We start from the raw sequence: 25,475 nt of genomic DNA, 5'->3' as shown, positions 1-25,475 counted from the left end.
CAGGCTGCGAAGGAAAGAGGACTGCCACGGGAATGTGCTGCAAATACAGGTTCCCACGCGTCGGGGACAAGCTCTGGGTAAGGCGCTTGAACTAAAACTGTTCTCTGTGCCAGACGGAGCCGAGAATCTTTCCGTAAAGATGCTGGCTACAAAGCAAACAGAATGTGGTGCTACTTCAGCGCTAGAGAGAAATTGCATCGCCCAGGCGTGTTTCGGCAGAAGCAGCAGCCTGCAGCATTTCGCTGCCGGCACCGTGCTCTCTGGGCGACAAGTAGACGACGCTTCGTCTCCAGCAAAACGAAAGCGCCACCTGCTACGAAGAGTATAAGAATGAAGGCAGAGCACCGAGCTGGTGTGTGCATCGCACAGGCTGCAAGAGGAAGCGTGGCTGCCACTCGCTTGTTTTCGGATTCAAATTAGCAGTTGAAAACAGAAAATTCCACTTGCAGCTACTTGTGCTGCTACCTAGTTCTCTTCCAGCTTTCCCTGGAAAGAATTGTGCTGAGCATTATGCTTGGAGATGCAGAGATGACAGTGGTAGAGGCAGCGGAGAATGGAAATAGAGAGTGCAGCGGACAGTTTCTGGGGCTTTACGTGAGGCAACGGGGAAAGTGCAGTCCAGCAGTGGCTTTTCCTTCTGGAGCCTTTTTCTTTGGGAGCAGCTGCTGCAAGTGGGCAACGGAGCTGCGAGAGTGCATGATGTGACGGCACGTCTATGTGAGAAGGAAGCTGCCGAGCCGCAGTGTGTTGTGCTCAGTTTCAAGGCTGCTTGGAGCAGGGGGGGTACTTGAAGAACGCCTTCTTTCTGGACGTGTCCTTCTGGGTGTGCTCGAGCTGCATGGACTCTGCAGCACTGAAGGTGTAAGAAACTGCTTCTGGCCAGGTAGTGTCCAGGAGTGCAACGGCTGCTCCTTCCTTTCTGAAGCAGTCAGAGCATTCTTAGCTGAATGTGCTTGTGAAGAAGCTCTTGGCTGGACATTTGAAATTCGGTGCACTGAGTACATGAACCCGGTGCCCAGCTGCTTCGTTCTTCGCCTTCTGCGGTCGGGACAGAACTGAAGCCCAGCGTTGCCTTTGAGCTTTGCCGCTCTTCAGCGCGTACACTGCACGCATCCACAGTGTGCTCTGCAAGGATTTTCCTCTGCTCAACGTACAATCATTTGCTTGCTGTTTCACAGAGTCCAAACTGTCCATGTAGCTCTCGCTCAGTGAAATGCGTCAGGAGAGAAACACTTGCTGGAGTAGCTTTTCGCTGGCCAGGACTTTCAACACAGCACCACAATTCAGGTAAGAAGCAGGAGAAAGGAAGAACATCTTTTCGTCCTGGCACGTTCTTCTCTGTGAGACGACTATCCGCGTCTTCTCTCCCTGCAAGGCTCTAATGTGTGCGGTGGCACTTGGAACTGAGAAGGCAGGTGCAGAGAGCACCGCGATCTGACGGCGCTGTGCAGGCTGTAAAGGAAAGAGCACTGCCACTGGAATGTGGTGCAAATACAGGTTCCCACGCGTCGGGGGCAAGCTCTGGGTAAGGCGGTTGAACTAAAACTGTTCTCTGTGCCAGACGGAGCCGAGAATCTTTCCGTAAAGATGCTGGCTACAAAGCAAACAGAATGTGGTGCTACTTCAGCGCTAGAGAGAAATTGCATAGGCCAGGCGTGTTTCGGCAGAAGCAGCAGCCTGCAGCATTTCGCTGCCGGCACCGTGCTCTCTGGGCGACAAGTAGACGACGCTTCGTCTCCAGCAAAACGAAAGCGCCACCTGCTACGAACAGCATAAGAATGAAGGCAGAGCACCGAGCTGGTGTGTGCATCGCACAGGCTGCAAGAGGAAGCGTGGCTGCCACTCGCTTGTTTTCGGATTCAAATTAGCAGTTGAAAACAGAAAATTCCACTTGCAGCTACTTGTGCTGCTACCTACTTCTCTTCCAGCTTTCCCTGGAAAGAATTGTGCCAGGGTTTATGCTTGGAGATGCAGAGATGACAGTGGTAGAGGCAGCAGAGAATGGAAATAGAGAGTGCAGCGGACAGTTTCTGGGGCTTTACGTGAGGCAACGGGGAAAGTGCAGTCCAGCAGTGGCTTTTCCTTCTGGAGCCTTTTTCTTTGGGAGCAGCTGCTGCAAGTGGGCAACGGAGCTGCGAGAGTGCATGATGTGACGGCACGTCTATGTGAGAAGGAAGCTGCCGAGCCGCAGTGTGTTGTGCTCAGTTTCAAGGCTGCTTGGAGCAGGGGGGGTACTTGAAGAACGCCTTCTTTCTGGACGTGTCCTTCTGGGTGTGCTCGAGCTGCATGGGCTCTGCAGCACTGAAGGTGTAAGAAACTGCTTCTGGCCAGGTAAGTGTCCAGGAGTGCAACGGCTGCTCCTTCCTTTCTGAAGCAGTCAGAGCATTCTTAGCTGAATGTGCTTGTGAAGAAGCTCTTGGCTGGACATTTGAAATTCGGTGCACTGAGTACATGAACCCGGTGCCCAGCTGCTTCGTTCTTCGCCTTCTGCGGTCGGGACAGAACTGAAGCCCAGCGATGACTTTAACCGTGCAGCTCTTCAGCGTGTGTACTGCACGCATCCACAGTGTGCTCTGCAAGGATTTTCCTCTGCTCTCGCTCAGCGAAATGAATCAGAAGAGAAACACTGGATGGATTAGCCTTTCGCTGGCCAAGGCTCACAGTACAGCACCACACTCTGGGTGACGAGGAGAACAAAGGAAGAACATCTTTTCGCCCTGCCACGGTCTTCTCTGCGAGACGACTTCCCGCGTCTCTCTCCCTGCAAGGCTCGAATGTGCGCGATGGTACTTGGAACTGAGAAGGCACGTGCAGAGAGCACCGCGACCTGACGGCGCTGTGCAGGCTGCGAAGGAAAGAGGACTGCCACTGGAATGTGCTGCAAATACAGGTTCCCACGCGTCGGGGACAAGCTCTGGGTAAGGCGCTTGAACTAAAACTGTTCTCTGTGCCAGACGGAGCCGAGAATCTTTCCGTAAAGATGCTGGCTACAAAGCAAACAGAATGTGGTGCTACTTCAGCGCTAGAGAGAAATTGCATCGCCCAGGCGTGTTTCGGCAGAAGCAGCAGCCTGCAGCATTTCGCTGCCGGCACCGTGCTCTCTGGGCGACAAGTAGACGACGCTTCGTCTCCAGCAAAACGAAAGCGCCACCTGCTACGAAGAGTATAAGAATGAAGGCAGAGCACCGAGCTGGTGTGTGCATCGCACAGGCTGCAAGAGGAAGCGTGGCTGCCACTCGCTTGTTTTCGGATTCAAATTAGCAGTTGAAAACAGAAAATTCCACTTGCAGCTACTTGTGCTGCTACCTAGTTCTCTTCCAGCTTTCCCTGGAAAGAATTGTGCTGAGCATTATGCTTGGAGATGCAGAGATGACAGTGGTAGAGGCAGCGGAGAATGGAAATAGAGAGTGCAGCGGACAGTTTCTGGGGCTTTACGTGAGGCAACGGGGAAAGTGCAGTCCAGCAGTGGCTTTTCCTTCTGGAGCCTTTTTCTTTGGGAGCAGCTGCTGCAAGTGGGCAACGGAGCTGCGAGAGTGCATGATGTGACGGCACGTCTATGTGAGAAGGAAGCTGCCGAGCCGCAGTGTGTTGTGCTCAGTTTCAAGGCTGCTTGGAGCAGGGGGGGTACTTGAAGAACGCCTTCTTTCTGGACGTGTCCTTCTGGGTGTGCTCGAGCTGCATGGACTCTGCAGCACTGAAGGTGTAAGAAACTGCTTCTGGCCAGGTAGTGTCCAGGAGTGCAACGGCTGCTCCTTCCTTTCTGAAGCAGTCAGAGCATTCTTAGCTGAATGTGCTTGTGAAGAAGCTCTTGGCTGGACATTTGAAATTCGGTGCACTGAGTACATGAACCCGGTGCCCAGCTGCTTCGTTCTTCGCCTTCTGCGGTCGGGACAGAACTGAAGCCCAGCGTTGCCTTTGAGCTTTGCCGCTCTTCAGCGCGTACACTGCACGCATCCACTGTGTGCTCTGCAAGGATTTTCCTCTGCTCAACGTACAATCATTTGCTTGCTGTTTCACAGAGTCCAAACTGTCCATGTAGCTCTCGCTCAGTGAAATGCGTCAGGAGAGAAACACTTGCTGGAGTAGCTTTTCGCTGGCCAGGACTTTCAACACAGCACCACAATTCAGGTAAGAAGCAGGAGAAAGGAAGAACATCTTTTCGTCCTGGCACGTTCTTCTCTGTGAGACGACTATCCGCGTCTTCTCTCCCTGCAAGGCTCTAATGTGTGCGGTGGCACTTGGAACTGAGAAGGCAGGTGCAGAGAGCACCGCGATCTGACGGCGCTGTGCAGGCTGTAAAGGAAAGAGCACTGCCACTGGAATGTGGTGCAAATACAGGTTCCCACGCGTCGGGGGCAAGCTCTGGGTAAGGCGGTTGAACTAAAACTGTTCTCTGTGCCAGACGGAGCCGAGAATCTTTCCGTAAAGATGCTGGCTACAAAGCAAACAGAATGTGGTGCTACTTCAGCGCTAGAGAGAAATTGCATAGGCCAGGCGTGTTTCGGCAGAAGCAGCAGCCTGCAGCATTTCGCTGCCGGCACCGTGCTCTCTGGGCGACAAGTAGACGACGCTTCGTCTCCAGCAAAACGAAAGCGCCACCTGCTACGAACAGCATAAGAATGAAGGCAGAGCACCGAGCTGGTGTGTGCATCGCACAGGCTGCAAGAGGAAGCGTGGCTGCCACTCGCTTGTTTTCGGATTCAAATTAGCAGTTGAAAACAGAAAATTCCACTTGCAGCTACTTGTGCTGCTACCTACTTCTCTTCCAGCTTTCCCTGGAAAGAATTGTGCCAGGGTTTATGCTTGGAGATGCAGAGATGACAGTGGTAGAGGCAGCAGAGAATGGAAATAGAGAGTGCAGCGGACAGTTTCTGGGGCTTTACGTGAGGCAACGGGGAAAGTGCAGTCCAGCAGTGGCTTTTCCTTCTGGAGCCTTTTTCTTTGGGAGCAGCTGCTGCAAGTGGGCAACGGAGCTGCGAGAGTGCATGATGTGACGGCACGTCTATGTGAGAAGGAAGCTGCCGAGCCGCAGTGTGTTGTGCTCAGTTTCAAGGCTGCTTGGAGCAGGGGGGGTACTTGAAGAACGCCTTCTTTCTGGACGTGTCCTTCTGGGTGTGCTCGAGCTGCATGGGCTCTGCAGCACTGAAGGTGTAAGAAACTGCTTCTGGCCAGGTAAGTGTCCAGGAGTGCAACGGCTGCTCCTTCCTTTCTGAAGCAGTCAGAGCATTCTTAGCTGAATGTGCTTGTGAAGAAGCTCTTGGCTGGACATTTGAAATTCGGTGCACTGAGTACATGAACCCGGTGCCCAGCTGCTTCGTTCTTCGCCTTCTGCGGTCGGGACAGAACTGAAGCCCAGCGATGACTTTAACCGTGCAGCTCTTCAGCGTGTGTACTGCACGCATCCACAGTGTGCTCTGCAAGGATTTTCCTCTGCTCTCGCTCAGCGAAATGAATCAGAAGAGAAACACTGGATGGATTAGCCTTTCGCTGGCCAAGGCTCACAGTACAGCACCACACTCTGGGTGACGAGGAGAACAAAGGAAGAACATCTTTTCGCCCTGCCACGGTCTTCTCTGCGAGACGACTTCCCGCGTCTCTCTCCCTGCAAGGCTCGAATGTGCGCGATGGTACTTGGAACTGAGAAGGCACGTGCAGAGAGCACCGCGACCTGACGGCGCTGTGCAGGCTGCGAAGGAAAGAGGACTGCCACTGGAATGTGCTGCAAATACAGGTTCCCACGCGTCGGGGACAAGCTCTGGGTAAGGCGCTTGAACTAAAACTGTTCTCTGTGCCAGACGGAGCCGAGAATCTTTCCGTAAAGATGCTGGCTACAAAGCAAACAGAATGTGGTGCTACTTCAGCGCTAGAGAGAAATTGCATCGCCCAGGCGTGTTTCGGCAGAAGCAGCAGCCTGCAGCATTTCGCTGCCGGCACCGTGCTCTCTGGGCGACAAGTAGACGACGCTTCGTCTCCAGCAAAACGAAAGCGCCACCTGCTACGAAGAGTATAAGAATGAAGGCAGAGCACCGAGCTGGTGTGTGCATCGCACAGGCTGCAAGAGGAAGCGTGGCTGCCACTCGCTTGTTTTCGGATTCAAATTAGCAGTTGAAAACAGAAAATTCCACTTGCAGCTACTTGTGCTGCTACCTAGTTCTCTTCCAGCTTTCCCTGGAAAGAATTGTGCTGAGCATTATGCTTGGAGATGCAGAGATGACAGTGGTAGAGGCAGCGGAGAATGGAAATAGAGAGTGCAGCGGACAGTTTCTGGGGCTTTACGTGAGGCAACGGGGAAAGTGCAGTCCAGCAGTGGCTTTTCCTTCTGGAGCCTTTTTCTTTGGGAGCAGCTGCTGCAAGTGGGCAACGGAGCTGCGAGAGTGCATGATGTGACGGCACGTCTATGTGAGAAGGAAGCTGCCGAGCCGCAGTGTGTTGTGCTCAGTTTCAAGGCTGCTTGGAGCAGGGGGGGTACTTGAAGAACGCCTTCTTTCTGGACGTGTCCTTCTGGGTGTGCTCGAGCTGCATGGACTCTGCAGCACTGAAGGTGTAAGAAACTGCTTCTGGCCAGGTAGTGTCCAGGAGTGCAACGGCTGCTCCTTCCTTTCTGAAGCAGTCAGAGCATTCTTAGCTGAATGTGCTTGTGAAGAAGCTCTTGGCTGGACATTTGAAATTCGGTGCACTGAGTACATGAACCCGGTGCCCAGCTGCTTCGTTCTTCGCCTTCTGCGGTCGGGACAGAACTGAAGCCCAGCGTTGCCTTTGAGCTTTGCCGCTCTTCAGCGCGTACACTGCACGCATCCACTGTGTGCTCTGCAAGGATTTTCCTCTGCTCAACGTACAATCATTTGCTTGCTGTTTCACAGAGTCCAAACTGTCCATGTAGCTCTCGCTCAGTGAAATGCGTCAGGAGAGAAACACTTGCTGGAGTAGCTTTTCGCTGGCCAGGACTTTCAACACAGCACCACAATTCAGGTAAGAAGCAGGAGAAAGGAAGAACATCTTTTCGTCCTGGCACGTTCTTCTCTGTGAGACGACTATCCGCGTCTTCTCTCCCTGCAAGGCTCTAATGTGTGCGGTGGCACTTGGAACTGAGAAGGCAGGTGCAGAGAGCACCGCGATCTGACGGCGCTGTGCAGGCTGTAAAGGAAAGAGCACTGCCACTGGAATGTGGTGCAAATACAGGTTCCCACGCGTCGGGGGCAAGCTCTGGGTAAGGCGCTTGAACTAAAACTGTTCTCTGTGCCAGACGGAGCCGAGAATCTTTCCGTAAAGATGCTGGCTACAAAGCAAACAGAATGTGGTGCTACTTCAGCGCTAGAGAGAAATTGCATAGGCCAGGCGTGTTTCGGCAGAAGCAGCAGCCTGCAGCATTTCGCTGCCGGCACCGTGCTCTCTGGGCGACAAGTAGACGACGCTTCGTCTCCAGCAAAACGAAAGCGCCACCTGCTACGAAGAGTATAAGAATGAAGGCAGAGCACCGAGCTGGTGTGTGCATCGCACAGGCTGCAAGAGGAAGCGTGGCTGCCACTCGCTTGTTTTCGGATTCAAATTAGCAGTTGAAAACAGAAAATTCCACTTGCAGCTACTTGTGCTGCTACCTAGTTCTCTTCCAGCTTTCCCTGGAAAGAATTGTGCTGAGCATTATGCTTGGAGATGCAGAGATGACAGTGGTAGAGGCAGCGGAGAATGGAAATAGAGAGTGCAGCGGACAGTTTCTGGGGCTTTACGTGAGGCAACGGGGAAAGTGCAGTCCAGCAGTGGCTTTTCCTTCTGGAGCCTTTTTCTTTGGGAGCAGCTGCTGCAAGTGGGCAACGGAGCTGCGAGAGTGCATGATGTGACGGCACGTCTATGCGAGAAGGAAGCTGCCGAGCCGCAGTGTGTTGTGCTCAGTTTCAAGGCTGCTTGGAGCAGGGGGGGTACTTGAAGAACGCCTTCTTTCTGGACGTGTCCTTCTGGGTGTGCTCGAGCTGCATGGACTCTGCAGCACTGAAGGTGTAAGAAACTGCTTCTGGCCAGGTAGTGTCCAGGAGTGCAACGGCTGCTCCTTCCTTTCTGAAGCAGTCAGAGCATTCTTAGCTGAATGTGCTTGTGAAGAAGCTCTTGGCTGGACATTTGAAATTCGGTGCACTGAGTACATGAACCCGGTGCCCAGCTGCTTCGTTCTTCGCCTTCTGCGGTCGGGACAGAACTGAAGCCCAGCGTTGCCTTTGAGCTTTGCCGCTCTTCAGCGCGTACACTGCACGCATCCACAGTGTGCTCTGCAAGGATTTTCCTCTGCTCTCGCTCAGCGAAATGAATCAGAAGAGAAACACTGGATGGATTAGCCTTTCGCTGGCCAAGGCTCACAGTACAGCACCACACTCTGGGTGACGAGGAGAACAAAGGAAGAACATCTTTTCGCCCTGCCACGGTCTTCTCTGCGAGACGACTTCCCGCGTCTCTCTCCCTGCAAGGCTCGAATGTGCGCGATGGTACTTGGAACTGAGAAGGCAGGAGCAGAGAGCACCGCGACCTGACGGCGCTGTGCAGGCTGCGAAGGAAAGAGGACTGCCACGGGAATGTGCTGCAAATACAGGTTCCCACGCGTCGGGGACAAGCTCTGGGTAAGGCGCTTGAACTAAAACTGTTCTCTGTGCCAGACGGAGCCGAGAATCTTTCCGTAAAGATGCTGGCTACAAAGCAAACAGAATGTGGTGCTACTTCAGCGCTAGAGAGAAATTGCATCGCCCAGGCGTGTTTCGGCAGAAGCAGCAGCCTGCAGCATTTCGCTGCCGGCACCGTGCTCTCTGGGCGACAAGTAGACGACGCTTCGTCTCCAGCAAAACGAAAGCGCCACCTGCTACGAAGAGTATAAGAATGAAGGCAGAGCACCGAGCTGGTGTGTGCATCGCACAGGCTGCAAGAGGAAGCGTGGCTGCCACTCGCTTGTTTTCGGATTCAAATTAGCAGTTGAAAACAGAAAATTCCACTTGCAGCTACTTGTGCTGCTACCTAGTTCTCTTCCAGCTTTCCCTGGAAAGAATTGTGCTGAGCATTATGCTTGGAGATGCAGAGATGACAGTGGTAGAGGCAGCGGAGAATGGAAATAGAGAGTGCAGCGGACAGTTTCTGGGGCTTTACGTGAGGCAACGGGGAAAGTGCAGTCCAGCAGTGGCTTTTCCTTCTGGAGCCTTTTTCTTTGGGAGCAGCTGCTGCAAGTGGGCAACGGAGCTGCGAGAGTGCATGATGTGACGGCACGTCTATGTGAGAAGGAAGCTGCCGAGCCGCAGTGTGTTGTGCTCAGTTTCAAGGCTGCTTGGAGCAGGGGGGGTACTTGAAGAACGCCTTCTTTCTGGACGTGTCCTTCTGGGTGTGCTCGAGCTGCATGGACTCTGCAGCACTGAAGGTGTAAGAAACTGCTTCTGGCCAGGTAGTGTCCAGGAGTGCAACGGCTGCTCCTTCCTTTCTGAAGCAGTCAGAGCATTCTTAGCTGAATGTGCTTGTGAAGAAGCTCTTGGCTGGACATTTGAAATTCGGTGCACTGAGTACATGAACCCGGTGCCCAGCTGCTTCGTTCTTCGCCTTCTGCGGTCGGGACAGAACTGAAGCCCAGCGTTGCCTTTGAGCTTTGCCGCTCTTCAGCGCGTACACTGCACGCATCCACAGTGTGCTCTGCAAGGATTTTCCTCTGCTCAACGTACAATCATTTGCTTGCTGTTTCACAGAGTCCAAACTGTCCATGTAGCTCTCGCTCAGTGAAATGCGTCAGGAGAGAAACACTTGCTGGAGTAGCTTTTCGCTGGCCAGGACTTTCAACACAGCACCACAATTCAGGTAAGAAGCAGGAGAAAGGAAGAACATCTTTTCGTCCTGGCACGTTCTTCTCTGTGAGACGACTATCCGCGTCTTCTCTCCCTGCAAGGCTCTAATGTGTGCGGTGGCACTTGGAACTGAGAAGGCAGGTGCAGAGAGCACCGCGATCTGACGGCGCTGTGCAGGCTGTAAAGGAAAGAGCACTGCCACTGGAATGTGGTGCAAATACAGGTTCCCACGCGTCGGGGGCAAGCTCTGGGTAAGGCGGTTGAACTAAAACTGTTCTCTGTGCCAGACGGAGCCGAGAATCTTTCCGTAAAGATGCTGGCTACAAAGCAAACAGAATGTGGTGCTACTTCAGCGCTAGAGAGAAATTGCATAGGCCAGGCGTGTTTCGGCAGAAGCAGCAGCCTGCAGCATTTCGCTGCCGGCACCGTGCTCTCTGGGCGACAAGTAGACGACGCTTCGTCTCCAGCAAAACGAAAGCGCCACCTGCTACGAACAGCATAAGAATGAAGGCAGAGCACCGAGCTGGTGTGTGCATCGCACAGGCTGCAAGAGGAAGCGTGGCTGCCACTCGCTTGTTTTCGGATTCAAATTAGCAGTTGAAAACAGAAAATTCCACTTGCAGCTACTTGTGCTGCTACCTAGTTCTCTTCCAGCTTTCCCTGGAAAGAATTGTGCCAGGGTTTATGCTTGGAGATGCAGAGATGACAGTGGTAGAGGCAGCAGAGAATGGAAATAGAGAGTGCAGCGGACAGTTTCTGGGGCTTTACGTGAGGCAACGGGGAAAGTGCAGTCCAGCAGTGGCTTTTCCTTCTGGAGCCTTTTTCTTTGGGAGCAGCTGCTGCAAGTGGGCAACGGAGCTGCGAGAGTGCATGATGTGACGGCACGTCTATGTGAGAAGGAAGCTGCCGAGCCGCAGTGTGTTGTGCTCAGTTTCAAGGCTGCTTGGAGCAGGGGGGGTACTTGAAGAACGCCTTCTTTCTGGACGTGTCCTTCTGGGTGTGCTCGAGCTGCATGGGCTCTGCAGCACTGAAGGTGTAAGAAACTGCTTCTGGCCAGGTAAGTGTCCAGGAGTGCAACGGCTGCTCCTTCCTTTCTGAAGCAGTCAGAGCATTCTTAGCTGAATGTGCTTGTGAAGAAGCTCTTGGCTGGACATTTGAAATTCGGTGCACTGAGTACATGAACCCGGTGCCCAGCTGCTTCGTTCTTCGCCTTCTGCGGTCGGGACAGAACTGAAGCCCAGCGATGACTTTAACCGTGCAGCTCTTCAGCGTGTGTACTGCACGCATCCACAGTGTGCTCTGCAAGGATTTTCCTCTGCTCTCGCTCAGCGAAATGAATCAGAAGAGAAACACTGGATGGATTAGCCTTTCGCTGGCCAAGGCTCACAGTACAGCACCACACTCTGGGTGACGAGGAGAACAAAGGAAGAACATCTTTTCGCCCTGCCACGGTCTTCTCTGCGAGACGACTTCCCGCGTCTCTCTCCCTGCAAGGCTCGAATGTGCGCGATGGTACTTGGAACTGAGAAGGCACGTGCAGAGAGCACCGCGACCTGACGGCGCTGTGCAGGCTGCGAAGGAAAGAGGACTGCCACTGGAATGTGCTGCAAATACAGGTTCCCACGCGTCGGGGACAAGCTCTGGGTAAGGCGCTTGAACTAAAACTGTTCTCTGTGCCAGACGGAGCCGAGAATCTTTCCGTAAAGATGCTGGCTACAAAGCAAACAGAATGTGGTGCTACTTCAGCGCTAGAGAGAAATTGCATCGCCCAGGCGTGTTTCGGCAGAAGCAGCAGCCTGCAGCATTTCGCTGCCGGCACCGTGCTCTCTGGGCGACAAGTAGACGACGCTTCGTCTCCAGCAAAACGAAAGCGCCACCTGCTACGAAGAGTATAAGAATGAAGGCAGAGCACCGAGCTGGTGTGTGCATCGCACAGGCTGCAAGAGGAAGCGTGGCTGCCACTCGCTTGTTTTCGGATTCAAATTAGCAGTTGAAAACAGAAAATTCCACTTGCAGCTACTTGTGCTGCTACCTAGTTCTCTTCCAGCTTTCCCTGGAAAGAATTGTGCTGAGCATTATGCTTGGAGATGCAGAGATGACAGTGGTAGAGGCAGCGGAGAATGGAAATAGAGAGTGCAGCGGACAGTTTCTGGGGCTTTACGTGAGGCAACGGGGAAAGTGCAGTCCAGCAGTGGCTTTTCCTTCTGGAGCCTTTTTCTTTGGGAGCAGCTGCTGCAAGTGGGCAACGGAGCTGCGAGAGTGCATGATGTGACGGCACGTCTATGTGAGAAGGAAGCTGCCGAGCCGCAGTGTGTTGTGCTCAGTTTCAAGGCTGCTTGGAGCAGGGGGGGTACTTGAAGAACGCCTTCTTTCTGGACGTGTCCTTCTGGGTGTGCTCGAGCTGCATGGACTCTGCAGCACTGAAGGTGTAAGAAACTGCTTCTGGCCAGGTAGTGTCCAGGAGTGCAACGGCTGCTCCTTCCTTTCTGAAGCAGTCAGAGCATTCTTAGCTGAATGTGCTTGTGAAGAAGCTCTTGGCTGGACATTTGAAATTCGGTGCACTGAGTACATGAACCCGGTGCCCAGCTGCTTCGTTCTTCGCCTTCTGCGGTCGGGACAGAACTGAAGCCCAGCGTTGCCTTTGAGCTTTGCCGCTCTTCAGCGCGTACACTGCACGCATCCACAGTGTGCTCTGCAAGGATTTTCCTCTGCTCAACGTACAATCATTTGCTTGCTGTTTCACAGAGTCCAAACTGTCCATGTAGCTCTCGCTCAGTGAAATGCGTCAGGAGAGAAACACTTGCTGGAGTAGCTTTTCGCTGGCCAGGACTTTCAACACAGCACCACAATTCAGGTAAGAAGCAGGAGAAAGGAAGAACATCTTTTCGTCCTGGCACGTTCTTCTCTGTGAGACGACTATCCGCGTCTTCTCTCCCTGCAAGGCTCTAATGTGTGCGGTGGCACTTGGAACTGAGAAGGCAGGTGCAGAGAGCACCGCGATCTGACGGCGCTGTGCAGGCTGTAAAGGAAAGAGCACTGCCACGGGAATGTGGTGCAAATACAGGTTCCCACGCGTCGGGGGCAAGCTCTGGGTAAGGCGGTTGAACTAAAACTGTTCTCTGTGCCAGACGGAGCCGAGAATCTTTCCGTAAAGATGCTGGCTACAAAGCAAACAGAATGTGGTGCTACTTCAGCGCTAGAGAGAAATTGCATCGCCCAGGCGTGTTTCGGCAGAAGCAGCAGCCTGCAGCATTTCGCTGCCGGCACCGTGCTCTCTGGGCGACAAGTAGACGACGCTTCGTCTCCAGCAAAACGAAAGCGCCACCTGCTACGAAGAGTATAAGAATGAAGGCAGAGCACCGAGCTGGTGTGTGCATCGCACAGGCTGCAAGAGGAAGCGTGGCTGCCACTCGCTTGTTTTCGGATTCAAATTAGCAGTTGAAAACAGAAAATTCCACTTGCAGCTACTTGTGCTGCTACCTAGTTCTCTTCCAGCTTTCCCTGGAAAGAATTGTGCTGAGCATTATGCTTGGAGATGCAGAGATGACAGTGGTAGAGGCAGCGGAGAATGGAAATAGAGAGTGCAGCGGACAGTTTCTGGGGCTTTACGTGAGGCAACGGGGAAAGTGCAGTCCAGCAGTGGCTTTTCCTTCTGGAGCCTTTTTCTTTGGGAGCAGCTGCTGCAAGTGGGCAACGGAGCTGCGAGAGTGCATGATGTGACGGCACGTCTATGTGAGAAGGAAGCTGCCGAGCCGCAGTGTGTTGTGCTCAGTTTCAAGGCTGCTTGGAGCAGGGGGGGTACTTGAAGAACGCCTTCTTTCTGGACGTGTCCTTCTGGGTGTGCTCGAGCTGCATGGACTCTGCAGCACTGAAGGTGTAAGAAACTGCTTCTGGCCAGGTAGTGTCCAGGAGTGCAACGGCTGCTCCTTCCTTTCTGAAGCAGTCAGAGCATTCTTAGCTGAATGTGCTTGTGAAGAAGCTCTTGGCTGGACATTTGAAATTCGGTGCACTGAGTACATGAACCCGGTGCCCAGCTGCTTCGTTCTTCGCCTTCTGCGGTCGGGACAGAACTGAAGCCCAGCGTTGCCTTTGAGCTTTGCCGCTCTTCAGCGCGTACACTGCACGCATCCACAGTGTGCTCTGCAAGGATTTTCCTCTGCTCTCGCTCAGCGAAATGAATCAGAAGAGAAACACTGGATGGATTAGCCTTTCGCTGGCCAAGGCTCACAGTACAGCACCACACTCTGGGTGACGAGGAGAACAAAGGAAGAACATCTTTTCGCCCTGCCACGGTCTTCTCTGCGAGACGACTTCCCGCGTCTCTCTCCCTGCAAGGCTCGAATGTGCGCGATGGTACTTGGAACTGAGAAGGCAGGTGCAGAGAGCACCGCGACCTGACGGCGCTGTGCAGGCTGCGAAGGAAAGAGGACTGCCACTGGAATGTGCTGCAAATACAGGTTCCCACGCGTCGGGGACAAGCTCTGGGTAAGGCGCTTGAACTAAAACTGTTCTCTGTGCCAGACGGAGCCGAGAATCTTTCCGTAAAGATGCTGGCTACAAAGCAAACAGAATGTGGTGCTACTTCAGCGCTAGAGAGAAATTGCATCGCCCAGGCGTGTTTCGGCAGAAGCAGCAGCCTGCAGCATTTCGCTGCCGGCACCGTGCTCTCTGGGCGACAAGTAGACGACGGTTCGTCTCCAGCAAAACGAAAGCGCCACCTGCTACGAAGAGTATAAGAATGAAGGCAGAGCACCGAGCTGGTGTGTGCATCGCACAGGCTGCAAGAGGAAGCGTGGCTGCCACTCGCTTGTTTTCGGATTCAAATTAGCAGTTGAAAACAGAAAATTCCACTTGCAGCTACTTGTGCTGCTACCTAGTTCTCTTCCAGCTTTCCCTGGAAAGAATTGTGCTGAGCATTATGCTTGGAGATGCAGAGATGACAGTGGTAGAGGCAGCGGAGAATGGAAATAGAGAGTGCAGCGGACAGTTTCTGGGGCTTTACGTGAGGCAACGGGGAAAGTGCAGTCCAGCAGTGGCTTTTCCTTCTGGAGCCTTTTTCTTTGGGAGCAGCTGCTGCAAGTGGGCAACGGAGCTGCGAGAGTGCATGATGTGACGGCACGTCTATGTGAGAAGGAAGCTGCCGAGCCGCAGTGTGTTGTGCTCAGTTTCAAGGCTGCTTGGAGCAGGGGGGGTACTTGAAGAACGCCTTCTTTCTGGACGTGTCCTTCTGGGTGTGCTCGAGCTGCATGGACTCTGCAGCACTGAAGGTGTAAGAAACTGCTTCTGGCCAGGTAGTGTCCAGGAGTGCAACGGCTGCTCCTTCCTTTCTGAAGCAGTCAGAGCATTCTTAGCTGAATGTGCTTGTGAAGAAGCTCTTGGCTGGACATTTGAAATTCGGTGCACTGAGTACATGAACCCGGTGCCCAGCTGCTTCGTTCTTCGCCTTCTGCGGTCGGGACAGAACTGAAGCCCAGCGTTGCCTTTGAGCTTTGCCGCTCTTCAGCGCGTACACTGCACGCATCCACAGTGTGCTCTGCAAGGATTTTCCTCTGCTCAACGTACAATCATTTGCTTGCTGTTTCACAGAGTCCAAACTGTCCATGTAGCTCTCGCTCAGTGAAATGCGTCAGGAGAGAAACACTTGCTGGAGTAGCTTTTCGCTGGCCAGGACTTTCAACACAGCACCACAATTCAGGTAAGAAGCAGGAGAAAGGAAGAACATCTTTTCGTCCTGGCACGTTCTTCTCTGTGAGACGACTATCCGCGTCTTCTCTCCCTGCAAGGCTCTAATGTGTGCGGTGGCACTTGGAACTGAGAAGGCAGGTGCAGAGAGCACCGCGATCTGACGGCGCTGTGCAGGCTGTAAAGGAAAGAGCACTGCCACTGGAATGTGGTGCAAATACAGGTTCCCACGCGTCGGGGGCAAGCTCTGGGTAAGGCGGTTGAACTAAAACTGTTCTCTGTGCCAGACGGAGCCGAGAATCTTTCCGTAAAGATGCTGGCTACAAAGCAAACAGAATGTGGTGCTACTTCAGCGCTAGAGAGAAATTGCATCGCCCAGGCGTGTTTCGGCAGAAGCAGCAGCCTGCAGCATTTCGCTGCCGGCACCGTGCTCTCTGGGCGACAAGTAGACGACGCTTCGTCTCCAGCAAAACGAAAGCGCCACCTGCTACGAAGAGCATAAGAATGAAGGCAGAGCACCGAGCTGGTGTGTGCATCGCACAGGCTGCAAGAGGAAGCGTGGCTGCCACTCGCTTGTTTTCGGATTCAAATTAGCAGTTGAAAACAGAAAATTCCACTTGCAGCTACTTGTGCTGCTACCTAGTTCTCTTCCAGCTTTCCCTGGAAAGAATTGTGCCAGGGTTTATGCTTGGAGATGCAGAGATGACAGTGGTAGAGGCAGCAGAGAATGGAAATAGAGAGTGCAGCGGACAGTTTCTGGGGCTTTACGTGAGGCAACGGGGAAAGTGCAGTCCAGCAGTGGCTTTTCCTTCTGGAGCCTTTTTCTTTGGGAGCAGCTGCTGCAAGTGGGCAACGGAGCTGCGAGAGTGCATGATGTGACGGCACGTCTATGTGAGAAGGAAGCTGCCGAGCCGCAGTGTGTTGTGCTCAGTTTCAAGGCTGCTTGGAGCAGGGGGGGTACTTGAAGAACGCCTTCTTTCTGGACGTGTCCTTCTGGGTGTGCTCGAGCTGCATGGACTCTGCAGCACTGAAGGTGTAAGAAACTGCTTCTGGCCAGGTAGTGTCCAGGAGTGCAACGGCTGCTCCTTCCTTTCTGAAGCAGTCAGAGCATTCTTAGCTGAACGTGCTTGTGAAGAAGCTCTTGGCTGGACATTTGAAATTCGGTGCACTGAGTACATGAACCCGGTGCCCAGCTGCTTCGTTCTTCGCCTTCTGCGGTCGGGACAGAACTGAAGCCCAGCGTTGCCTTTGAGCTTTGCCGCTCTTCAGCGCGTACACTGCACGCATCCACAGTGTGCTCTGCAAGGATTTTCCTCTGCTCTCGCTCAGCGAAATGAATCAGAAGAGAAACACTGGATGGATTAGCCTTTCGCTGGCCAAGGCTCACAGTACAGCACCACACTCTGGGTGACGAGGAGAACAAAGGAAGAACATCTTTTCGCCCTGCCACGGTCTTCTCTGCGAGACGACTTCCCGCGTCTCTCTCCCTGCAAGGCTCGAATGTGCGCGATGGTACTTGGAACTGAGAAGGCAGGAGCAGAGAGCACCGCGACCTGACGGCGCTGTGCAGGCTGCAAAGGAAAGAGGACTGCCACGGGAATGTGCTGCAAATACAGGTTCCCACGCGTCGGGGACAAGCTCTGGGTAAGGCGCTTGAACTAAAACTGTTCTCTGTGCCAGACGGAGCCGAGAATCTTTCCGTAAAGATGCTGGCTACAAAGCAAACAGAATGTGGTGCTACTTCAGCGCTAGAGAGAAATTGCATCGCCCAGGCGTGTTTCGGCAGAAGCAGCAGCCTGCAGCATTTCGCTGCCGGCACCGTGCTCTCTGGGCGACAAGTAGACGACGCTTCGTCTCCAGCAAAACGAAAGCGCCACCTGCTACGAAGAGTATAAGAATGAAGGCAGAGCACCGAGCTGGTGTGTGCATCGCACAGGCTGCAAGAGGAAGCGTGGCTGCCACTCGCTTGTTTTCGGATTCAAATTAGCAGTTGAAAACAGAAAATTCCACTTGCAGCTACTTGTGCTGCTACCTAGTTCTCTTCCAGCTTTCCCTGGAAAGAATTGTGCTGAGCATTATGCTTGGAGATGCAGAGATGACAGTGGTAGAGGCAGCGGAGAATGGAAATAGAGAGTGCAGCGGACAGTTTCTGGGGCTTTACGTGAGGCAACGGGGAAAGTGCAGTCCAGCAGTGGCTTTTCCTTCTGGAGCCTTTTTCTTTGGGAGCAGCTGCTGCAAGTGGGCAACGGAGCTGCGAGAGTGCATGATGTGACGGCACGTCTATGTGAGAAGGAAGCTGCCGAGCCGCAGTGTGTTGTGCTCAGTTTCAAGGCTGCTTGGAGCAGGGGGGGTACTTGAAGAACGCCTTCTTTCTGGACGTGTCCTTCTGGGTGTGCTCGAGCTGCATGGACTCTGCAGCACTGAAGGTGTAAGAAACTGCTTCTGGCCAGGTAGTGTCCAGGAGTGCAACGGCTGCTCCTTCCTTTCTGAAGCAGTCAGAGCATTCTTAGCTGAATGTGCTTGTGAAGAAGCTCTTGGCTGGACATTTGAAATTCGGTGCACTGAGTATATGAACCCGGTGCCCAGCTGCTTCGTTCTTCGCCTTCTGCGGTCGGGACAGAACTGAAGCCCAGCGTTGCCTTTGAGCTTTGCCGCTCTTCAGCGCGTACACTGCACGCATCCACAGTGTGCTCTGCAAGGATTTTCCTCTGCTCAACGTACAATCATTTGCTTGCTGTTTCACAGAGTCCAAACTGTCCATGTAGCTCTCGCTCAGTGAAATGCGTCAGGAGAGAAACACTTGCTGGAGTAGCTTTTCGCTGGCCAGGACTTTCAACACAGCACCACAATTCAGGTAAGAAGCAGGAGAAAGGAAGAACATCTTTTCGTCCTGGCACGTTCTTCTCTGTGAGACGACTATCCGCGTCTTCTCTCCCTGCAAGGCTCTAATGTGTGCGGTGGCACTTGGAACTGAGAAGGCAGGTGCAGAGAGCACCGCGATCTGACGGCGCTGTGCAGGCTGTAAAGGAAAGAGCACTGCCACTGGAATGTGGTGCAAATACAGGTTCCCACGCGTCGGGGGCAAGCTCTGGGTAAGGCGGTTGAACTAAAACTGTTCTCTGTGCCAGACGGAGCCGAGAATCTTTCCGTAAAGATGCTGGCTACAAAGCAAACAGAATATGGTGCTACTTCAGCGCTAGAGAGAAATTGCATCGCCCAGGCGTGTTTCGGCAGAAGCAGCAGCCTGCAGCATTTCGCTGCCGGCACCGTGCTCTCTGGGCGACAAGTAGACGACGCTTCGTCTCCAGCAAAACGAAAGCGCCACCTGCTACGAACAGCATAAGAATGAAGGCAGAGCACCGAGCTGGTGTGTGCATCGCACAGGCTGCAAGAGGAAGCGTGGCTGCCACTCGCTTGTTTTCGGATTCAAATTAGCAGTTGAAAACAGAAAATTCCACTTGCAGCTACTTGTGCTGCTACCTAGTTCTCTTCCAGCTTTCCCTGGAAAGAATTGTGCTGAGCATTATGCTTGGAGATGCAGAGATGACAGTGGTAGAGGCAGCGGAGAATGGAAATAGAGAGTGCAGCGGACAGTTTCTGGGGCTTTACGTGAGGCAACGGGGAAAGTGCAGTCCAGCAGTGGCTTTTCCTTCTGGAGCCTTTTTCTTTGGGAGCAGCTGCTGCAAGTGGGCAACGGAGCTGCGAGAGTGCATGATGTGACGGCACGTCTATGTGAGAAGGAAGCTGCCGAGCCGCAGTGTGTTGTGCTCAGTTTCAAGGCTGCTTGGAGCAGGGGGGGTACTTGAAGAACGCCTTCTTTCTGGACGTGTCCTTCTGGGTGTGCTCGAGCTGCATGGACTCTGCAGCACTGAAGGTGTAAGAAACTGCTTCTGGCCAGGTAGTGTCCAGGAGTGCAACGGCTGCTCCTTCCTTTCTGAAGCAGTCAGAGCATTCTTAGCTGAATGTGCTTGTGAAGAAGCTCTTGGCTGGACATTTGAAATTCGGTGCACTGAGTACATGAACCCGGTGCCCAGCTGCTTCGTTCTTCGCCTTCTGCGGTCGGGACAGAACTGAAGCCCAGCGATGACTTTAACCGTGCAGCTCTTCAGCGTGTGTACTGCACGCATCCACAGTGTGCTCTGCAAGGATTTTCCTCTGCTCTCGCTCAGCGAAATGAATCAGAAGAGAAACACTGGATGGATTAGCCTTTCGCTGGCCAAGGCTCACAGTACAGCACCACACTCTGGGTGACGAGGAGAACAAAGGAAGAACATCTTTTCGCCCTGCCACGGTCTTCTCTGCGAGACGACTTCCCGCGTCTCTCTCCCTGCAAGGCTCGAATGTGCGCGATGGTACTTGGAACTGAGAAGGCACGTGCAGAGAGCACCGCGACCTGACGGCGCTGTGCAGGCTGCGAAGGAAAGAGGACTGCCACTGGAATGTGCTGCAAATACAGGTTCCCACGCGTCGGGGACAAGCTCTGGGTAAGGCGCTTGAACTAAAACTGTTCTCTGTGCCAGACGGAGCCGAGAATCTTTCCGTAAAGATGCTGGCTACAAAGCAAACAGAATGTGGTGCTACTTCAGCGCTAGAGAGAAATTGCATCGCCCAGGCGTGTTTCGGCAGAAGCAGCAGCCTGCAGCATTTCGCTGCCGGCACCGTGCTCTCTGGGCGACAAGTAGACGACGCTTCGTCTCCAGCAAAACGAAAGCGCCACCTGCTACGAAGAGTATAAGAATGAAGGCAGAGCACCGAGCTGGTGTGTGCATCGCACAGGCTGCAAGAGGAAGCGTGGCTGCCACTCGCTTGTTTTCGGATTCAAATTAGCAGTTGAAAACAGAAAATTCCACTTGCAGCTACTTGTGCTGCTACCTAGTTCTCTTCCAGCTTTCCCTGGAAAGAATTGTGCCAGGGTTTATGCTTGGAGATGCAGAGATGACAGTGGTAGAGGCAGCAGAGAATGGAAATAGAGAGTGCAGCGGACAGTTTCTGGGGCTTTACGTGAGGCAACGGGGAAAGTGCAGTCCAGCAGTGGCTTTTCCTTCTGGAGCCTTTTTCTTTGGGAGCAGCTGCTGCAAGTGGGCAACGGAGCTGCGAGAGTGCATGATGTGACGGCACGTCTATGTGAGAAGGAAGCTGCCGAGCCGCAGTGTGTTGTGCTCAGTTTCAAGGCTGCTTGGAGCAGGGGGGGTACTTGAAGAACGCCTTCTTTCTGGACGTGTCCTTCTGGGTGTGCTCGAGCTGCATGGGCTCTGCAGCACTGAAGGTGTAAGAAACTGCTTCTGGCCAGGTAGTGTCCAGGAGTGCAACGGCTGCTCCTTCCTTTCTGAAGCAGTCAGAGCATTCTTAGCTGAATGTGCTTGTGAAGAAGCTCTTGGCTGGACATTTGAAATTCGGTGCACTGAGTACATGAACCCGGTGCCCAGCTGCTTCGTTCTTCGCCTTCTGCGGTCGGGACAGAACTGAAGCCCAGCGATGACTTTAACCGTGCAGCTCTTCAGCGTGTGTACTGCACGCATCCACAGTGTGCTCTGCAAGGATTTTCCTCTGCTCTCGCTCAGCGAAATGAATCAGAAGAGAAACACTGGATGGATTAGCCTTTCGCTGGCCAAGGCTCACAGTACAGCACCACACTCTGGGTGACGAGGAGAACAAAGGAAGAACATCTTTTCGCCCTGCCACGGTCTTCTCTGCGAGACGACTTCCCGCGTCTCTCTCCCTGCAAGGCTCGAATGTGCGCGATGGTACTTGGAACTGAGAAGGCAGGTGCAGAGAGCACCGCGACCTGACGGCGCTGTGCAGGCTGCGAAGGAAAGAGGACTGCCACTGGAATGTGCTGCAAATACAGGTTCCCACGCGTCGGGGACAAGCTCTGGGTAAGGCGGTTGAACTAAAACTGTTCTCTGTGCCAGACGGAGCCGAGAATCTTTCCGTAAAGATGCTGGCTACAAAGCAAACAGAATGTGGTGCTACTTCAGCGCTAGAGAGAAATTGCATCGCCCAGGCGTGTTTCGGCAGAAGCAGCAGCCTGCAGCATTTCGCTGCCGGCACCGTGCTCTCTGGGCGACAAGTAGACGACGCTTCGTCTCCAGCAAAACGAAAGCGCCACCTGCTACGAAGAGTATAAGAATGAAGGCAGAGCACCGAGCTGGTGTGTGCATCGCACAGGCTGCAAGAGGAAGCGTGGCTGCCACTCGCTTGTTTTCGGATTCAAATTAGCAGTTGAAAACAGAAAATTCCACTTGCAGCTACTTGTGCTGCTACCTAGTTCTCTTCCAGCTTTCCCTGGAAAGAATTGTGCTGAGCATTATGCTTGGAGATGCAGAGATGACAGTGGTAGAGGCAGCGGAGAATGGAAATAGAGAGTGCAGCGGACAGTTTCTGGGGCTTTACGTGAGGCAACGGGGAAAGTGCAGTCCAGCAGTGGCTTTTCCTTCTGGAGCCTTTTTCTTTGGGAGCAGCTGCTGCAAGTGGGCAACGGAGCTGCGAGAGTGCATGATGTGACGGCACGTCTATGTGAGAAGGAAGCTGCCGAGCCGCAGTGTGTTGTGCTCAGTTTCAAGGCTGCTTGGAGCAGGGGGGGTACTTGAAGAACGCCTTCTTTCTGGACGTGTCCTTCTGGGTGTGCTCGAGCTGCATGGACTCTGCAGCACTGAAGGTGTAAGAAACTGCTTCTGGCCAGGTAGTGTCCAGGAGTGCAACGGCTGCTCCTTCCTTTCTGAAGCAGTCAGAGCATTCTTAGCTGAATGTGCTTGTGAAGAAGCTCTTGGCTGGACATTTGAAATTCGGTGCACTGAGTACATGAACCCGGTGCCCAGCTGCTTCGTTCTTCGCCTTCTGCGGTCGGGACAGAACTGAAGCCCAGCGTTGCCTTTGAGCTTTGCCGCTCTTCAGCGCGTACACTGCACGCATCCACAGTGTGCTCTGCAAGGATTTTCCTCTGCTCTCGCTCAGCGAAATGAATCAGAAGAGAAACACTGGATGGATTAGCCTTTCGCTGGCCAAGGCTCACAGTACAGCACCACACTCTGGGTGACGAGGAGAACAAAGGAAGAACATCTTTTCGCCCTGCCACGGTCTTCTCTGCGAGACGACTTCCCGCGTCTCTCTCCCTGCAAGGCTCGAATGTGCGCGATGGTACTTGGAACTGAGAAGGCAGGAGCAGAGAGCACCGCGACCTGACGGCGCTGTGCAGGCTGCAAAGGAAAGAGGACTGCCACGGGAATGTGCTGCAAATACAGGTTCCCACGCGTCGGGGACAAGCTCTGGGTAAGGCGCTTGAACTAAAACTGTGCCAGACGGAGCCGAGAATCTTTCCGTAAAGATGCTGGCTACAAAGCAAACAGAATGTGGTGCTACTTCAGCGCTAGAGAGAAATTGCATCGCCCAGGCGTGTTTCGGCAGAAGCAGCAGCCTGCAGCATTTCGCTGCCGGCACCGTGCTCTCTGGGCGACAAGTAGACGACGCTTCGTCTCCAGCAAAACGAAAGCGCCACCTGCTACGAAGAGTATAAGAATGAAGGCAGAGCACCGAGCTGGTGTGTGCATCGCACAGGCTGCAAGAGGAAGCGTGGCTGCCACTCGCTTGTTTTCGGATTCAAATTAGCAGTTGAAAACAGAAAATTCCACTTGCAGCTACTTGTGCTGCTACCTAGTTCTCTTCCAGCTTTCCCTGGAAAGAATTGTGCTGAGCATTATGCTTGGAGATGCAGAGATGACAGTGGTAGAGGCAGCGGAGAATGGAAATAGAGAGTGCAGCGGACAGTTTCTGGGGCTTTACGTGAGGCAACGGGGAAAGTGCAGTCCAGCAGTGGCTTTTCCTTCTGGAGCCTTTTTCTTTGGGAGCAGCTGCTGCAAGTGGGCAACGGAGCTGCGAGAGTGCATGATGTGACGGCACGTCTATGTGAGAAGGAAGCTGCCGAGCCGCAGTGTGTTGTGCTCAGTTTCAAGGCTGCTTGGAGCAGGGGGGGTACTTGAAGAACGCCTTCTTTCTGGACGTGTCCTTCTGGGTGTGCTCGAGCTGCATGGACTCTGCAGCACTGAAGGTGTAAGAAACTGCTTCTGGCCAGGTAGTGTCCAGGAGTGCAACGGCTGCTCCTTCCTTTCTGAAGCAGTCAGAGCATTCTTAGCTGAATGTGCTTGTGAAGAAGCTCTTGGCTGGACATTTGAAATTCGGTGCACTGAGTACATGAACCCGGTGCCCAGCTGCTTCGTTCTTCGCCTTCTGCGGTCGGGACAGAACTGAAGCCCAGCGTTGCCTTTGAGCTTTGCCGCTCTTCAGCGCGTACACTGCACGCATCCACAGTGTGCTCTGCAAGGATTTTCCTCTGCTCAACGTACAATCATTTGCTTGCTGTTTCACAGAGTCCAAACTGTCCATGTAGCTCTCGCTCAGTGAAATGCGTCAGGAGAGAAACACTTGCTGGAGTAGCTTTTCGCTGGCCAGGACTTTCAACACAGCACCACAATTCAGGTAAGAAGCAGGAGAAAGGAAGAACATCTTTTCGTCCTGGCACGTTCTTCTCTGTGAGACGACTATCCGCGTCTTCTCTCCCTGCAAGGCTCTAATGTGTGCGGTGGCACTTGGAACTGAGAAGGCAGGTGCAGAGAGCACCGCGATCTGACGGCGCTGTGCAGGCTGTAAAGGAAAGAGCACTGCCACTGGAATGTGGTGCAAATACAGGTTCCCACGCGTCGGGGGCAAGCTCTGGGTAAGGCGCTTGAACTAAAACTGTTCTCTGTGCCAGACGGAGCCGAGAATCTTTCCGTAAAGATGCTGGCTACAAAGCAAACAGAATGTGGTGCTACTTCAGCGCTAGAGAGAAATTGCATAGGCCAGGCGTGTTTCGGCAGAAGCAGCAGCCTGCAGCATTTCGCTGCCGGCACCGTGCTCTCTGGGCGACAAGTAGACGACGCTTCGTCTCCAGCAAAACGAAAGCGCCACCTGCTACGAACAGCATAAGAATGAAGGCAGAGCACCGAGCTGGTGTGTGCATCGCACAGGCTGCAAGAGGAAGCGTGGCTGCCACTCGCTTGTTTTCGGATTCAAATTAGCAGTTGAAAACAGAAAATTCCACTTGCAGCTACTTGTGCTGCTACCTAGTTCTCTTCCAGCTTTCCCTGGAAAGAATTGTGCTGAGCATTATGCTTGGAGATGCAGAGATGACAGTGGTAGAGGCAGCGGAGAATGGAAATAGAGAGTGCAGCGGACAGTTTCTGGGGCTTTACGTGAGGCAACGGGGAAAGTGCAGTCCAGCAGTGGCTTTTCCTTCTGGAGCCTTTTTCTTTGGGAGCAGCTGCTGCAAGTGGGCAACGGAGCTGCGAGAGTGCATGATGTGACGGCACGTCTATGTGAGAAGGAAGCTGCCGAGCCGCAGTGTGTTGTGCTCAGTTTCAAGGCTGCTTGGAGCAGGGGGGGTACTTGAAGAACGCCTTCTTTCTGGACGTGTCCTTCTGGGTGTGCTCGAGCTGCATGGACTCTGCAGCACTGAAGGTGTAAGAAACTGCTTCTGGCCAGGTAGTGTCCAGGAGTGCAACGGCTGCTCCTTCCTTTCTGAAGCAGTCAGAGCATTCTTAGCTGAATGTGCTTGTGAAGAAGCTCTTGGCTGGACATTTGAAATTCGGTGCACTGAGTACATGAACCCGGTGCCCAGCTGCTTCGTTCTTCGCCTTCTGCGGTCGGGACAGAACTGAAGCCCAGCGTTGCCTTTGAGCTTTGCCGCTCTTCAGCGCGTACACTGCACGCATCCACTGTGTGCTCTGCAAGGATTTTCCTCTGCTCAACGTACAATCATTTGCTTGCTGTTTCACAGAGTCCAAACTGTCCATGTAGCTCTCGCTCAGTGAAATGCGTCAGGAGAGAAACACTTGCTGGAGTAGCTTTTCGCTGGCCAGGACTTTCAACACAGCACCACAATTCAGGTAAGAAGCAGGAGAAAGGAAGAACATCTTTTCGTCCTGGCACGTTCTTCTCTGTGAGACGACTATCCGCGTCTTC

Source organism: Corvus hawaiiensis, chromosome 13 (assembly GCF_020740725.1).
Source record: "Corvus hawaiiensis isolate bCorHaw1 chromosome 13, bCorHaw1.pri.cur, whole genome shotgun sequence".
NCBI lineage: Eukaryota > Metazoa > Chordata > Aves > Passeriformes > Corvidae > Corvus > Corvus hawaiiensis.
The sequence above is the reverse complement of the archived record's forward strand: the minus strand, read 5'-3'. Positions refer to the sequence as shown.